We start from the raw sequence: 6,674 nt of genomic DNA, 5'->3' as shown, positions 1-6,674 counted from the left end.
TTAAATATGGAACACTTCACGAATTTTGCATGTCATCCTTGCACAGGGGTCATGTTAATCTTCTCTGTATCATTCCAATTTTAGTATACGTGCTACCGAAGTGAGCACGAGATGTATTTCCAAGAAACTGCAGAAGCAATCGTGTAGAGTTTGAAAACCAAGGCAGATCACACGGCACAAGAATGAGCAGGAAGGAAAGGGCAAAATAAGTCGGTGCTAGAAGGCTCGGCTAGGTTATGGACTTTATCTTAATATTAATAGGAAACCATTAAAGGGCTTTAGACTGGGGAATAATCACATTTAATTTTTCTATAAGATCACTCTACGTGTGGAGATGGAGTGGAAAGGGGAACAACTAAAGAATCAAGAAAACTAATTAGGAGACTACTGTAATAGTCCAGGAAGGAAATAATGGTAGTTTGGATTTGAGCGGTGATGAAAGAGATACAAAGGAATGTATTCCAGAGATATCTGAGCAGGTAGAACTATTGACTGACTCATTTGAAAGGCTTTTTAATTAATTTAAGTAATAGAAACTGACTTAAGAGTAGGGAGAGATTGCCACTTCATGTAACTGCAATATGTGGAGACAGGGCTGGGTTCAGGCGAAGCTGCATTAAGTCTCTTGAGGACTGGTTTCTCTTCAGCTACTTTTTACCTTTAGTCATATATGTGCTTTATTTTAAGGGACATCTCTTGTGCCTGCAAAGTGCCTGTAAGCAGTTTCAAGGCTACTAGTTTCTTCCTGTACAAACTCATTTAAACATTCCCAGCCAAGTCTCAAGTCTCACTCACTCTGAAGACTCATGCCCATTTCTGAAACAGTTATTGAGGCAAAGAAGAGGAGATAGTCTGACTGACATAGTTAAATCACAATAAGCTCGGCTCCTGAAGCTTAGGCTCAACTTTCCTAAAACCATGTGTTTCACCAAATGAAAAAGAATGAAAAATGGGAGTGATGCATGTTTGGAAAGACCTTTCTCTCAACTAATTGAGTATTAGAATTTAGGGAAAAGTGATACTGTTACGATGTACCATTCATTGAGGTGGGGTGTAAGAAAAGTAGGTTTATGGAAGAGAAGAGTGAGTTTATTTGTATTTTCAGTGCTTGAGACACATCGAAGGGGAGATATCAACCAATCACAGGGGCAGGTCAGCCGAAGCCCAGGATGGAGGTCCTGGCTGAAGAGAGAAACCTCTGTGTTGTTGACTTAGCTGATGCCAAAACTTGCTCTTACCCATCATCTGATGCTCTTATCCAGAAAGCATATTTTGCATTACTCTTAAGGACTGAATAGCTCATAGATGAGGATATTTTCATGGTGATGGGAATTTGACACTATCATGAAGAAAACCCCAAAGTGATAGTTCTAAATGGGTTAAGCTCTGTATAATTGCCACAGTAATTCTCAATGGTTAAGGAACACTTAAATACAATGGTTATATGTCTTAATTATATGCTCTTTAATGCAGTACTATTGCTTTCCCGTGTTATATATAAGCACCACACGCTAATCAATTGCACTACTGGAGCGCCTCCATTTTATAACTGAGAGACTAAGGCACAGAAATACTGTATCTAGGGTCATAGAATAAGTGAAGAGTAGCAATGAGATCTGAACCAATAAAAGTCTGACTAAGCATTCATTTCAACTCTATCTATGCTGTTCTGCTCAGGAGGAAAGTGGCTAAGATAACCACTGAACAATCACTTGATTTTACTCACAAAGCCAAATGCTCCAACCCCCACCCCACGCTTTGCTGGTATTTTGATTTGGTACAGTCCTCAGGGTGAGCGTTCCTGTTTACAGCGATCGTCTTGGACTCCAGAATGACAAACAGGAAAAGGAGCCTTCACTGCTAGATATATGAAACTGCTGAGCAAAGCAAGTGATCCTGGGAATCATGAATGGGTTTTACAATAGGGGATTCTGGGCCTGTACAATCATTTCCTGTTCCATTCTTGCCAAACCTTCATTCTTCCAAAACTACTTCTGAAAGCATGACAGAACTGGGAAAGGTTGAAATGAAGGCATATGGCTCTCTGACTTTTTCCTTAAGCAAAATAGAAATGATGGTTCTGGGTTGTCATTTTGTATTATCTATGCCTCTTTGTTCTCATTAGTAGGGATAATTAAGAGCCGAGGATAAACCTCTTTTTATTAAACTACTTTTTGCTTTTCATTGAAATATAACATCCAGAGCTTCCCACCTCAATGAATAATATAAATAAGCACAGGATCAGGGATGTGGTGGGGGAGGGGATTGGAAAAAATCCATACCAGCAAACCTCTCACATTATATAGTGAGAGTCTTTTTTTTTCTCCTGAATTAGACATTGATCATAATGGTCAAAATAATCTTTGGTACTTTCTCTAAGCTTGCTCATTATCATTCAATATGTTCAACAGAATTATTAAATTTAAAATAATATGGTGCACCTGGTTGAGATGACGATGAGAGATTTGGCTTCCTGTCTCTTTGTTAAGGATGAATTCAGCCCAAGGGTGTACTATAAGCTTGGCAAATAGCATTATAATAGTGAGAGAATATTGCCTATTGGGTAGCAGGAGTTGATGATTAAATTTAAGTGTGTACTGTCCACATAAAACAAATAATGCTCTTTTTTTTAAACTTTTACTGTGAACATTCATCACTGGTGCCGAAGATGCACAGTTGTTAATTATTGTGTTTTTAACTTGTAATATACTGTAAATTTTGTATAATACTACTGTGACCTTATACAGAATAGAAAAGATGACAGGAGGCCCATAATTATTGTATGGGGAAGAAATGCCTGTAATTATCTACTATTTTTAGGACCAGTGTGCATGGCCTCTTAATTTACATAAGCTTTAGACATTCACACATTTTCTGTCTTTGCTTGTGGATGATAAATTTTGCTCAAATGAAATCAGAAGACATACTGCTAGATGAGGAGTTAGCCAACTGGGAGCTTGATTATAAGGAACAACACAAGCGTTGGTGCCAGCTAAAAAAAGGGAGCATTTATTTGGATGGGATTTGTTTAAAGCAAGATTCAAAACATTAAAAAAAACATATCACTATATTGGGGCCTGAAAATGTGTGATTATTTTTAGAGAATTGGTTAAATTATCTTGTGGAAAAGCATTAACCTAACAAAGAGAAACCTCTAGGATATTTATCACATGGAGGTGATTATGACAGCATGTTCTTATTAGAGATGAATATTTTGTGCTCATTAAGGTTACCCCCTTGAGTGCTCAGGGATGCCAAGTGCATTGCAGTGAAGCGCTACACTTCTGTTGTCCTGCAAGCACCTGCTATTCACTGGGGGTTTTCACCTTAAAATGAAGGGACTCCCTAAAAGACTGAGCCTTAACAGAGCCTTTATCAGACACATCAGGAAATAAATGAGATGGGGAGATTTTCACATCAAACACTTTGAGGAGGATATATTTGCAAGACTTGAGAATGATAGTAAGTGTCCTTTGGGCTCTGGCCAGTGGGATAACAGGTGGGAGGGACAGAGATAGACATGTTCCTGAAGATCTACAGGTGGGCTCCTCTTAATGAATTCAATATATAAAATTCTGAACTCAAACTGTAGGCAAATCCAAATTTACACTCTTGAATTCATGTAGGAATTTTTCTTACCACAAAAATAATTAAAAATGACTTCCTCAGAATTAGTAAGTTTTCCTGAAGCACACAGTATATGACTAGTTTGAGGCTTTTTTGTATTTTTAGAGAACGTTGATTATGGCTAATCCAAAGGCTGAAGCAGAATGATTGCAAATTTGAAGCTAGCTTGAGCAATTTAGTAAGACCATATCTCAAAATAAGATTTAAAAAGGGCTAGAGGTATAGTTCAATGATAGAACTGGCATACCTGAGGTGCTAGGTTCAATCCACTGTATTGAAAAAAGCTTGTGAATATGCAACTATAATTTAAAAACTCTTATACAATGTTATAAAATATCATGAGCATATAGGCTCTCTCAAGATTTTTTTTTTTTTATCGGTACCGGGGATCAAACTCACGACCGCCTGCTTGCAAGGCAGGTGCTTATGCCACTGAGCTAAATCCCCAGCCCTATCTCAAGTTTCTTCTCCTTGATATATTTCATTTTCTAAGGAACGGCAGAAAGGTTGGTTAAAAGTTTTGGTTGGTTGATGGGAGATTTTTTTTTTTTTTTTTTTTTTTGTCTTTTTCGTTTTTATCGGTACCAGGGATCGAACTCACGACCGCCTGCTTGCAAGGCAGGCACTTATGCCGCTGAGCTAAATCCCCAGCCCTGATGGGAGATTTTAATAGCCATATAATAGATAACTAAATGGCTAGGAGTTAGCAGCATGTTTAGATGTGAATTACGTCCCAGTCTTCAAAATGACTACACACCTTCCATTTGGTTTATTTGAATCAGCGTCCAAAGAAGTTTCATCTATTTGGATTGTATTGTGTATCAATTATTTGATATAGAAACTCATTCTTTTGTCCTATGGACTTGCTACATGTTGGAAATTACTAATTGCATCTTTACAGTATCATTTAATACAGTCCTCTGTCTCCTGTTTTTCTTGTGGGTCAGTAGTCAGATCTCAAATCTTGTTTAAATTTAGGTTTAGATTTTTGACAAGATTGCCTCAGAGGTGGTGATGTATTTTTATGAGTCACCAGGAATTTAAATCCATTCCTGTATTGAGAAATGCAAAATGATGATAATTCTGTCATCTTATTCCCCCACTTTCTAAATTAGACTTTTTCTTTCTTTTCTTTTGTTCTTTTTTTTTTTTTTTTTTTTTGGTACCAGGGCTCACAACTTCATGCTTGCCAGGCAGCACTTGTGACGCTGAGCTAAATTAGACTTTTTTGATAGCAATTTTCCTTCATCAGCTATTTGCTCACTTATGGTATAGCTGGTTTGACCAAAATTCCACTTGCAAATTTCTCTTTTGTGTTCAGATACTTTGGATTTTTGTAGATAAAAAAATCAGGGTTTTAAGTGAGATGCTAGAGCCTAGGTATCAGTTTACTGATTAGGTCCCCTGTACAAATTTAGACAAGTGTACATTTTCCTTGATAATGATGAATCTTAACCCCCTTCACATTTTACTTGCCACTATCGGTACTTTTGAGATGGTAAGGATTACTCTTTATAACTACCTTATTCTTCTCTTGGGTGCAAACAACTTGATGGAAAGGAAGCTCTATGGCTGATTCTTTATTTTTAAAAAATATTCAGAGCTCACTCAGTGCTTGACATATTGACTTTTGTAAATCTGTGTTGCCTGGAAAATAACAGTGAAGAAAGCTGGGGGAAAGTACACACTGTTCAGGATTTTGGGCACTGTGGTCCAGTAGTAAGTACAGTATGGAACTCAGTTGGTATTGGGCTCAAATCAAAGTCTTTTACTTTTTGTTTTTGGTCAAAATGACCTAGATTTCTTGCCTGTAAAATAGAATGTGGCACTGGCACTCTCACATGTTAATATTCGGATCCAGTAGTCCAATGGGGAGCTGAGTTAAGGGCAAGGACTTAACAGATAGAGAACAAACAGCAAGACATACTCCCACTATATACTTTCTTTGAATCTAAGTCTTGCATTATAGGAGAATAACAACACCTGCCTCTTAATTACAGTAAAATATGGTATATGTTAAATAAATTTTGGTAAAAGATTTGTTACTTTTTACTTTTACCTGAATGTGCTTTGGTATATTAGAAATACTATGTAAATTTATTAATATCAAAGCAATGCTTTCCATGAACTTTTTAATGTTTGTAGTCTTTGAAACTGTCTTCTGCTTCCAAGTGCTTTAGAAGTGATTTAAAAAATGGGATTGTCAGTTTGGTGCTCACCAATTGAGGATCATCACTGTCAGGATGCCAGTCTGGTTTGCCTTGCTTTTCCAAGCCCTGGCACTGGCTAGAGGAAAGGGTCTGGATGAAAGATATCCTGGCAGCAGAAACATTAACACCCACTCTGGAGCCAGGAGGTAGGTGTTAATGTTTCTAGCAGGATCTCTAGCAGCAGAGATATTTAACACCTTCTTAGGATCCAGGAACTAGGCACCCTTTCTTTAAACCTAATTTGGCAGGTGAAAGGGAAAAGGAATATTTTCAGTTGAACAGCTGAGAAAGTACAGAAAAATCTATACCTGAAAGTTGAAGCCTGATATCAAAGGATGAAACTGATGTGGAAAAAGTCTTCATTAATTGGATTGTCTGCAGAATGACTCTGATGGGTCTTTCCCAATAGACCTGACTTAGAATAGGTCTGCAGGCAAGTTAGGGAAGCAGTGACTCTAGGACGGATAAAGAGAGGTGAGGTTCAGGACAGGCTGGAAAGTGTTTGACTTTGAAGTATAGTACTGTGACCAGCATAGTTGCCAGCTTGGTTCTGATCTCAGCAAGACCAGGAATTACTTCCTAGGGGGCAAAATGTAAATGGAGGGACTCAAAAAGGAAACAGTCTCTTGGGGAAAATAACAGGGAATAAAGGCCCTGACCCAGTGGCACTTGAAGCTGAGCCAAATCAGTGTGGGGTCAGGTTGGAAGATGCTATGGGTAGTGTCACAACTACAAAGTTTATGATGGAAGTCGGGCCACTCCCAGAATGAAGAAAAAGCTCTTGTTAGGTTTTGATAAGAGTGGTGAATTTTGACTTAGACTGAGCTTGAAATGTGC

General features: G+C 37.9%; 1 non-coding gene across 1 annotated transcript; it reads right to left on the bottom strand.

The window, feature by feature from the left end:
• LOC111754389 (U6 spliceosomal RNA) lies at positions 1-108 on the bottom strand. The gene has a single exon (XR_002789081.1). It is a non-coding gene; the product is annotated as a U6 spliceosomal RNA (small nuclear RNA).
• Between the last annotated feature and the right edge of the window lie 6,566 nt (positions 109-6,674).

The sequence above is a fragment of the Cavia porcellus genome, unplaced genomic scaffold, assembly GCF_034190915.1.
Source record: "Cavia porcellus strain 051 isolate PalLab524CR breed Dunkin Hartley unplaced genomic scaffold, mCavPor4.1 scaffold_1, whole genome shotgun sequence".
NCBI classification, from domain to species: Eukaryota; Metazoa; Chordata; class Mammalia; order Rodentia; family Caviidae; genus Cavia; species Cavia porcellus.
The sequence above is the reverse complement of the archived record's forward strand: the minus strand, read 5'-3'. Positions and strand labels throughout refer to the sequence as shown.